The sequence below is a fragment of the Cupressus sempervirens genome, chromosome 11, assembly GCF_028749045.1.
Source record: "Cupressus sempervirens isolate cs-2001-9-10 chromosome 11, ASM2874904v1, whole genome shotgun sequence".
NCBI classification, from domain to species: Eukaryota; Viridiplantae; Streptophyta; class Pinopsida; order Cupressales; family Cupressaceae; genus Cupressus; species Cupressus sempervirens.
In genome coordinates, this window is record NC_143128.1 from 198946058 (window position 1) to 198957606 (window position 11549).

At 36.5% G+C, this 11549-nt stretch overlaps 1 protein-coding gene and 1 pseudogene across 1 annotated transcript in view; one reads left to right on the forward strand and one right to left on the reverse strand.

The window, feature by feature from the left end:
- LOC149528869 (uncharacterized) overlaps positions 1-11549 on the reverse strand; it is an 82268-nt gene that overhangs the window by 69795 nt on the left and 924 nt on the right. The window lies entirely within an intron of this gene.
- On the forward strand, positions 1012-6835 carry LOC149528870 (uncharacterized; annotated as a pseudogene).

Below are 11549 nucleotides of genomic sequence, written 5' to 3' on the forward strand. Positions count from 1 at the left end.
TTGTAGTGATTTATACATTCAACAATCAACTCAGGAGCTTGAACCGCCACCGGAAATCCAACTGCCTCCACTAGCCCACTTCCTCGAAGCTTCTCGATTATACGGTGAATTGGCTCCAACCTCAACCTCCTTTGAAAATCTTGCATGTCAAAGAAACGGAGCAAGGTGTCTGTGAAACTCTGCAATGTGGATTTGATCCCATTAAGTCCGTCAAACCCAACAAATCTAGTTGCCATTTTATCTGAGGTAGAAGTGAATTGAAACCTTGAAATTGAAAGAAGCACAAAGAATAGAATTTGCAAGTGTAAGAGCTTTGAAAATATTGTACAATTCAACAGCATAACAGTTCAAGAAAAAGTGGTAATTTGAAAAACTGTTATGTTTCTCTCTATATAGAAATCCTAATCCATCCATTAATCTTCAAGATTCATGCGACACGAACGAAATAAAGGATAAATCTGTTGGATTAGTAAATGTGAGAATTTCTAACGGACTTTTCCATGTCTTTTCATTGTTTCCGTTGGCCCAATGGTAACTTTTCCTTTATTACATACTTACCTTCCCGTTTTTCACCTAGTTTTGAAGAATTAAGAACGGGGTACTCTGTAAGGAAATATCCGCCTAGTCAAATTCTGCTCATTACAAATTTCCAACTGTGATTAGCTTGTTTCTATTATCATCTTAAGGTGCCTTATGTGCAATTTGTGAACCCAATCTATTTAAAAGTTGATTTATCTGTGAATGTGTAAAATCGCCATCATGGGTTGAAAACTCGCCGAGGAGAAGGCAATCTTCAATTTTCCGCTCAAGCTATATTTACCTTCTAACTTTTGGGTTTGCCTTTTCTCTGAGTTCGGAAAATCACCAAAGGACTACGGGGGTCAAAAGAGGGCCCACTTCTTCATTTTTTCCCTTTACAAATGCCTTTAGCGGAGAATTGACTTCATGGGTCGAAAGCCCGCTGTGGAGAAGTCATTTTAGAGTTTTCCACTTAAGGTGATTCTAAGTACCATGACGAATCCCAAATGTTGTCCAAGGCAGAATACTGTGATGAAAGTAAGGCTTATCCATAGAACAACTCATTCTCTTCTTGTTTTAATCCGCCAGCCACATTCATTAACATCTGTGGAAAATTGCCTTCACGGGTCAAAAACCCGCCGAGGAGAAGGCAATGTTTGATTCTTCACAAGCTTCATTTTTCTTTATGTGTAAATCATGATAAGCCACGAACAAGCCCATCCTCGAGAATGACTTTGTGAAAATCTTTATGAAACACAAGGATCTCCATTGAATTAGGTTCTAAACTACTCACAAACTCACGACATCAAGGAAAACCCACCTGGTTATGTAATGCAGGAGAAGGGAAAGGTGGGAAATCCGATGGAAAAACTTTTCACCTGAGAAGGAAAGACTAAACTAAGACATACCCAGACCAAACTAAAACACAAAATCTTTTCCACTTTGCAAGATAGGTACAAGATGAAAAGTGGGGCAACACATTGCTTGCCCACAATAGAGCATTTGGTCTTTCTTATATGCATGCTTCCCATGTAATGTTAGGACCATCAAGAATGAGGGGGTCACGGTGATGTTACTAGTTTGTCTAATTGTTTGGTATTGGTCTTGAGTGATTAAGGTGTTGGTGTTTGGGAAACTATGGATTGCACTTGATATCTCCCATTAGGGTGTGTAGCATTGTTGGTGTGTTAGGACATTGGTCAGCATGATGAGTATTTCCATGCATTGTGATTATCTACATTTGACTGCATTGAATGGCATTTGTGTAAGCCACTTCCTGTCTCTATGTGTGCCTTGTGCTTGTGGCCAGTTTACTATCTCCATGAGCATAGTGGGGTGGACCTCAAGCTTCCACAAGGTAGGGTGGTGTTGCACTACCACTGCTGGGGACCAGTGTACAAATGGTGATCTCCTTCTAGATTCAAAGTTCGAGCATGATATGCTCATGGTACCCTTGGTATCTCTTGTCATCGATATATGCATTTGATGCTTTATGCTCAATAGATTAGTTTTCATTTATGTTATTATTGTTACTATCAAGTGAGTATTTCCTCGATTTGAGAATCCGGTCTCCTAGCGTGGAGAAAACCTTGTATTTTACTTGTACATTGGTGCCAGCAAACTCACCTTGATATTGAACTAAGAGAACCTCAACCAAAAGTTTTTTTTGACAAAAATTATATACTAGAGCAATCTAGCACATATGTTATGTTTTTGCAGCACGTACATCATGTTTTCTAGAGCATACATGTTTTCCAGCACATACATTATGTTTTCCAGCTCATACGTTATGTTTTCCAGCACATATGTTAGGCTTTCCAGCACATATGAGATACAGATCAACACATATGAAAACCAGTCTAGCACATATGTTATACAAAGTAGCACAAATGCAATTTGTTTTAGCGCATCTAGGAGAGTCGGCACTTCACGAGGATCTGTCAAGAAGGAAATATTGTATTTGGATACTCTTTTTCCCCAAGATGCTTTCCATACATTCACAGTCAGATTTCTGATTTGGCATGCCATAATCATAATCACTTTTCATGTTTTTTGCTTAAAATGCACCTTGTAATTGTATGGTAATGAGGATGAACTTGTTTCCTTGATTGGCAGCCGTTGACGAGGGTACAATCATGACCCATGAAGTTTATGGACAAAGCCCAGACTCTTACATAGTGAATTGAATGTGACTTGCATTTGTGCTTATATTGTGGATTGTCTTCGAGCCTTTGGTTCTGTTTTCTAGTCTTTTGCTCATGCACAATCATTCGAGGATCATTATTGTTATCTTTGCTTACATTTATTGGTTGTTATCATACTTGTAGATGATGTTGCATCTATATGTTTCCAAAAAAATGACTGTAAAGTACATAATTGACCCTATGTTTCCAAGGGTTCCTTCGCGAGGCATTATATTGGCAGTGACCTCAAAAAAATGAAGAAAGAATGATATGTGAGATGGATAAGTCCTGCAAGAACAATTCATTGAAAATGGATCAAATGGTTGAAAGGAGATGAGAATACAGCATTCTTCCACAAGAGCACTAGAAAGAATGTCAATAGAATAAACAACTAGTGCTCCACCCTAGAGGAACTGTAAAAGATCCTCAAAAACTAAGAAGTAAACAGTTGAAAAACTTGCTGAGATGTCTAAATATCAAGAACAAAGAGAAGATGGGATAAAATTTTGGATCAGATCCCAGATCTAGCCGCTGAGGCAGATAATGCTCAGTTTATTACTGGGACTGCTAAAGTGGAGGTAGCTTACTTTAATTGTCAATTCTCTCCACAAGGATAAGCATCCTTGCCCATGTTGGTCCCTACAAGATTCTTATAAGAATTTTGGGATATAATTGGAAAGATTGTGGTGAAATTGATTTAAGGAATTAGCAAGAAACTGTAAGATCTTAAATTGCATATTCTGCAATTTTTTTGCATGTTTTGGACCCATTTTCATTGATTTGTCCCATGTGTGCTTTGGCTTATTTTGATTCCATTTTTCCATACCCCTAGCCATGTCCTCGTATTTTGTCTTTCCTAAGCCCTTCTATGTCTCTATAATAATATTTTTTTAAATTATTTTATTTAAAAAATTCTTGGTCCTAGATTTCTCCTCCTCCATGAACCCTTATCCTCACCTTGCTCACCTTTTTCAGTAATTTAATTGAATAATTTAATGAGAACCTATTTATTAAACCTAGAACCCTAACGACCTTTTACCACATTAAAATTTGATATAAACTCACTTTCATGCTTAGTTCCATTAACTAAGGGTTGAAAAACTTATCATGGGCCTTTCCCAGGAAATTGGGATTTCTAGGGTCCCAAGTCAACACATACCCCATGAGTGAATGGGGGTGAAAATTTCAACTTTCTTCAATCAAGAAAAACATTCACTGCTATGTCATTTTAAGATGCCACACATAACCTGCTACATTTTCAACTTGAAAATCCTCAAGAAAAAGCTTTTATAAGGCCTCCAAGGTCTCATTCTTGCACTAGTTTAGCAAATTTTCAAGTTCAAGGGCAACAGGAACTTAAAACTCAATTTTAGGCTTCGAAGCAGCCTAATCCCATTCTTCACTTACTCGTATATTTGTGTTCTCCACAATCTTCTTTGGTCTCATGTTATAGCACCAATATGCCTCACTTCTTTTGGGGTCCGTTTGGTTCGTGGAAGATGACTGAAATTGACATTTGCATAATCTAGACTTAAATATTTTGCGTTTGTGTCAAAAATGGCAAAATGGAATTAGAATATCAGACTTCTAATTTTGCCTCAAAATCAGATTACTACACTTCCTCCTACATACCTAGAATTGAAAATCATAACCTGGTTACACTTTTTTTAGTGTAAAAAAATTATTAATTTTTCATGTATGTTTGTGTTTAGTTAACTTATTTGTTTAACCATTCTAGGGATCAAAGTTATGCACTAAGTTGCTCCGTGTGTTGGGATTGAATCTTGGGAGATTTCACTTTGAATGTTTCTGCTCCTGAATGGCATGTTGCAGGGGAAATTTGATGGATTAGCTTGCCTTTCATTCCCATTCTTCAGCGCTCTATACGAATTTTAATAAAACAGGCCTAAATTTTAGAGTGACAGCCCTGGGACACACCCTAAAACTTACAAAGATATCCAATTATAATAGTTTTCATGCCAAATTGAAACTTTTGTTGTTCACCTTCTGCAAAATATGAAGTGCAGGAGGGCCCGCCTTCTACATAAAAAATGGCTAAATACTGAAATGCCCAAATATTACCTGAATAGATTGAATAGGTGTTAGTGCCCAATATAGACAGGGATTTAAAACTTCAAGTGTGAAGTCTTGAACTACTTTGAACTAAGGTTCGAAGCAGTTCGAATTGGTTCAACTTGCTGGAACAGGTTTGAATGATTCTACAAGCTCATTGTTTCAATGTGGCATAACAGACGTGTTCAGAGAATAGCTATCAGCAGTGCAAGTTCAATTGATACAGAGTCCCACGGATTTTTCAGATATTTAGGCGACAAAGTCAGTAAGAGCTCGAAATAACATATATAATATGCTTATTAGGCTGTATGCAAGGCATAGTATAACTGATCAAGCACGTGGCCTTTTTTTTTTTTTTGAAATGCAAAAATGGAGATGTGGAAACATATAATGCTTTAATCAATGTCCATGGCAGAGCAGGAAATTGGCGTTGGGCTATGAGTATCTTTGATGACATGCCACGAGCTGCTGTACCTCCAAGTCGTTCTTCATACAACAATCTTATAAATGCTTGTGGTTCTTGTGGGCATTGGGAGGAAGCATTGAAGGTGTGTAAACGAATGACAGAAAATGGAGTAGGTCCTGATTTAGTCACTCACAATATCATCTTATCTACTTTAAAAAATGGAGCTCAATATGGAAAAGCATTGTCTTACTTTGAGCTTATGAGAAAAAAGAGGGTTATACCCGATAAAATCACTTTCAATATCATCATCAGTTGCTTAGTCAAGCTGGAACAGTATGATAAGGTTGTTGAAACATTTTATTTAATGAGGACAAAGAAAATTGATTGTAAGCCAGACATTGTGACATTCAGCACCATCATGCATGCCTATGCTGCTAGTGGACAGATTGCAAATGTCCAGGCAACATTTGAAATGATGATTGGAGAAGGTATAAATGCAAATATCGTTTGCTACAATACACTGATAAGTGCATATGCTTGTCTGGGACTCTCTGACAATGCTTTGGAGACATTCAATTTGCTTGAGGAAAAAGGTTTACGGCCAGATATTGTATCATATACATCTCTACTTAATGCTTATGGAAAGTCTGGACAACAGCACAAGGCTAGAGAAGTCTTTGACTCAATGAATAACATTTCACTTAAACATAATATAGTGACTTATAATGCCTTGATCAATGCATATGGCACTGCAGGATTCTGGGAAGAGGCCTTGAAACTACTGCAATTGATGGAATGTGCTGGAATTGAGCCGAATATTGTTACGATATGCACTCTCTTGGCAGCCTGTCGTCATTGCAATCAACCTGAAGAGACCAATTCAATTATTTCTCTAGCAGCTTCTCGGGGTATTCAACTCAATGCTAATGCATATAATACAGCCATGACAAACTTTATGAATGCAGGAATGTATGATAGGGCATTGTGCATACACAAGAATATTAAGGGAAAGGGGATAAAATCAGATGCTGTTACTTTTAGCATCCTGATTAATGGTGCCTCTAAATTAAAAAGTCACATTGAAGCAAAGAAACACTTTGATGAGATGCTGGACACGGAAATTGGTGTGACTGTAGAAGCATGTACAGCTCTTATTGATGCATATGTTAAACAGGGTCTACTAAATGAGGCTGACTCAATATTCAGTAAAATGAAGACTTTTGGTTGCTTGCCGAATGTTGTTATGTACACCACTCTAATTCATGCCTATGGAATACTAGGAATGTGGGAGAAATTTTATTCCTTGTTTGAAGAGATGGAAATGAATAACATTGAAGTGGACAACATCGTATACTCAACACTGATGGCAGTATTGAACAAGGGAGGCCAACATGAAAGAGTCCTTTGTTTTGCAGAAAGAATGAGGGAGAAAGGAGTGACTTTCAGTGAGGCAACCTACTTTGAAATTGTAACAGCTTGCAGCAAGCTGCGAGATTGGAATACAATAAATAAAATTGTCAAAGAGTTGGAAGCTTCATTAGAAAAAATATCATTTGGATTTTTGAATCATCTTCTTCGTACTCTTGGAAACTGTGGAAAACTAGAGGAAATAATGAAGATGTTCTACAAACTCAAACCCGCAGCTTTCAGATAAGATAGCTTTGATGCTGACAGGTCAATTTATTTAAAGACTTGAAAGGATCATGATCTATGGAACATGATAAGAATAGGATTCATCCTCACCAAGGTTGAGGCCTTGTATTGCTCATTTAAAAGATGACTGTCACGAATTAGAAGCAGTGGAAACCCGAGAAATGCGGTGTTGGTAAATAATAACATATGGAGGTTGTGATTTGAGCCTAAAGATGTTGCATAAAGAAACATAGGCCACGGGGTACCTGTCCTTTATAAAATTCATTCTCCTTTTCGAACTTTGAAGATGCCACCTGTAAGCATGCATATATCATAGGGACCTCGTATTTGCAAAGATATAAGATAATGTTCATAATGATATAAATACAAGGAAAAAGGGGAATCATAAGGTTTTTCAAGATTCAGTTAGGGAAACTGAAAAGTTTTCACAGGAAATGAGAAGATAATAAATAAGCCAGCAGCAGTAAGAGCAGGGGGTTCCACTTTTTTTTCCTGGGCTGGAGACTTTGAGCTGCAGAACAGAGGAGTTTATCTCAAGTTTTATTTTGTATTTACAAAGGGAGAAAGAGTAGAGTTTTTTTTTTTTTTTTTTTTTTTTTATGAACTGTGTTGTGGAAAAGAGGGGATATTTTGATTTTGAATATAATACAGGGAAGGAAATTTATGTTTCCTTTTTAGATAGTGATTTTGATGCATGATGTAATGAGATCTTTGTCGTCTCTGCATTTTTAGAGAAGGGAGACTCAGGAGACAATTGCTTACCAAAACTTTGAATTTGGGCAATTTTCTTTTCCACTAATCGTTATCTTTGTATAATTTTCAGTTTTCTCTAAACGCATTCAATATCATGGTTTTCTGAATATATTTGATTTCAAAATGTCTTTGAAACTCTAATTCTTCACTTTCTCGGACTTTTTTTCTCTTTGTAACGCAGCATGCAAATGGACTTTGTGTCATCTGTTACTTATTTTCTTGTAGTCGTTTAGTTTTTTCCGCATCTACTTTGTGTTTACTAGTAGATGTTTGTAATCCTTTTGTGCTTTCTGGTTAAAAGCATCCATATTTAATTCATTGTAAATCATATACGGGGAGCTGTACCCGGATAAATTCAGAGGGCACTTACACTCTTCAATAGTGAAGTGACCCAACTGTTAGTACTGATTAGTCTTCTTACTTGGGCATTTAGAGTGATTTTGTATGTATTTCTTCGGAGGACAATCTGTTCACTAACAATAGGTAAGGTATTGATTTATGCAATTGCCATCATAGCATTTAATATAAAGAATTTCCCTATGGCAGCATGATCTCCGCAACAAAAAGATTAAACTTTGTTTTGAGTTGAGGTTCCAGTTAAAACTGAAGCTACTTATGCATGGAAAATATGTGTTTTATCTTTTCATCTGAATTGATAAAAAATCCTAATTCCAATTCTAATTTGAGGAATCAAACGCAGAAAATGTATCATCCTACTCTCATCTTCCACATGAACCAAACAGTTCTACTAAAATTGCAAAAATCATTTTCAAGATTTGCAAATCCTTGATTTGACTAAAGCAAGATTTGTAGAAATCTCAATTTCTACAATTTGACGAACCAAACAGACCCTTGGAGAATCCCAAAGATATTCCTTCATCTGATCTTGCATCAAACTTTCCCAAATTTTCCTCATCTCTCCAAATGTAGCACTTGCTTCCAAATATACTGAAATACTTGCTTCCAAGCCATAGTCCATAAGGTGTCTGTATGATTCACTCTTACTTATACCCTGATAAGAAGACAGAACAATAAGCACAGCTTTCCAGTACATGTTATGCAAATTAGCATCTTTCAACATAATTCTAGCCATCTCAACAACAGTCCTATTCTTTCTTTCAACAACTCCATTTTCTTTTGGAGTCCTATGAGCAGCAAATTGCTTTTTAATTCCATGTTTTCAAATAACTAACAAATTCATGTGATGCAAACTCACCACCTCTATGAGCCCTTCAAAACACTTGACCTCAGCATCCATTTGATTCTCAACCAAACCTTAAACCTATCCAAAGCTTCAAATTTTTCCCTTGAGAAAGTAACCTATGTCATTCTAGAATAATCAATGAGTAACATAAAATAAATTTAATTGTTTAGTCCTTTCGTCCTTGTAGGCCCACATAAATCAGTATGTACTAGCTCTAAAGGTCTTGTAGTTGAGTACTCCTTGTAATCAGGCCTATTTCTAGTCTGATTTTCCATCTAACACAGTGTTGGTAGCTTGATAATTTTGGTTAGATCTCTCACAGCATTAGAAGAACTGATCTCCATCATATTGTCAAAATTAATGTGTCCCATCATTTTGTGCCATAAACAGCATTCGCTACCCTATGCTAACAAACAATTCTTTCATTTGTTCTCCTTAAGATAGTCGACATTGTCATTCATTCTTATATCTTCTGCAACTAATTTTCTAGAACTTTTTCTGATCTCGCATTCAAATTCATGAAACATAAGCTTGTAACATTTACTACACATCTGACTAGCGGTCAACATATTTAATTTTAGCCCCTCAGAAAAATAAACATCACCAGTCTTATGCTTACCATCAATAGATATAACTCCCTGACCACAGATGGGCGCAGCATCTTCACTCACAAACTTGATTGATCCTCCATCATAGTTCTCAAGCTCAAGAAACCTTCCTTTGTAAGCGTTGAGGTGATTTAAACATCCGGAATCATTTCTCCAAGGTATAGGTTCTTCCCTTGCATGTAGGGCAGTCTTCACAATTATTGATCTTTCACTATTAGCCGCATTCTGACTTTTGGATTTGTTACTACCATTCTCTTTAATAGCCAAAAACTGTATTTTATCATTTAAATCATTTCCATCTTCATATTCTGGTGAATGGATCTCAATTGAACAAAGACTCTTCTTAGCCTTATCTTTGTTAGCTAACTTCCATATCTGTTATTTCTTCTATAACCATCCTTTCTCTCATCATCATCAAAGTTCTTAAAGCTATCTTCTTTAAAAGGACATTTGGCAACATAATGACGTATTCTTCAACAAGTGAAACACTTGAAGGGTGACTTACCTTTATACTTTCCAAATCCTTTGTTCAGTCTTCTCAAAAGTTCTATTCTTCATCATCTGGCTCATTACTTGTCTCAAGAAAATCTTCAATCTTCTTTGGGGCGTTGAAAGTAGCATCCTTCTTGTCTTGTTAAGTTTTAACAATCTTCAAGCTTTGAGAACTCAAAAGAAGAGACCGCTCCATAGAGCTGATCCAATGTATATGGATCATATCACCACTCTGTTGAATGGCATAAAACAAGAGTTCGTAGAATCTGGGTATAGTGCTCATTACTTTCCACACAACTTCATTGTCTTCTACAGTTCAACCAATACCTCAACTGCACTTACAACCTCATTCACTCGGTGCAGGTACAACTTTCATTGTTTTCAGCCTCAGATATCCTTATCATTTTAAATTTATGCATTTAGTTCTGCAACTTGACTTACTTGGTCTTCTTGTCGCCATCACAGAAATTGCTCAGCTTCTCCCAAACTTCTTTAATAGTTTTGAAGGGTATGATCTTTAGCAATGTGAATCACATAATCCACTAATGATAGCATTTCTAGCCTTTGCATTATTTTCATGCGACTTGATTTCATCTGGAGTAGGAGCACCACATGGAGAAGTGTATTCTTACCTCACAATATCAAAGAAAATGGCATAGAGTCCAAATATAGTTCCGTCCTTGTCTTCCAAAAGGTATAATTTGTTCTTTCAAACTTCAATGCTGTGACCATTTTTATTTGTCATCTCGGATCTTCCTCAACCAGTTTAGCTTTTCCAAGACGAACTCAGCTCTGATACAAATTGTTGAACACACGACAAGACTGAGAGGGAGGGGTGAGACAATCTTGAACAAAACTTAAACCTTTTCTATTACAAAAAACCATCAATTATCTTAATCCAACTGACCATCAATAAAAGATATTGCAATGACAACACAAAAACATAAACACGAGATTTTTATGTGGAAAATCCAATGGAAAAAATCTAGTGTGAATTACACCCACTAGATGAATAACAGTTTGCAATGTTTTAGGCCAGAGGCTGAGGACTTCACTGCTTCTAAAAGGACTTGGAGGCTAAGGCGCACAACCTTAGGAAAAGATACAAAAAAATTGCAGAAACTGGAACGCACAATCCCAAGGCAAGCTACAATATTATACAAGTTGCTGAAATTACTCGGCATTATTCAAGGAGTTATCTTCCTGTAGAAAATGCATTGGATTCATTTGATCTCTTCATGTTGACGCTAGATCATGTAGTATGATCTGAAATGTTAATTAAAAAAACACAGCTTTAACTAAAACATCTGACCATGGAGATGACTGAAGGTTTCTCGGCTGGATGAGCAGACACCTACTATTCAAGTTTTCAATTGATGGAGAGAAAGCTAGCCAGTAAAGATAATACTGTAGCAGTTATGCTAATTTTGTACTTTGAGTTCTCCTCGGGACTTGATACTACACTCATCTTGGATGTGCAGGAATTAGCTGTTTGTTATTATATAATATATTATAAGGCTTGTGGCCTCTTTGGACCTTGCAAAAATATAAATTGGTTGAGTACAAAGAGAAAGAGCCAGTGCAGTATGTTAGTATACGATCAATTATCAACGGCTATTTGACAGAAGATTTGACATTCCATTAATGAATATTTGTAG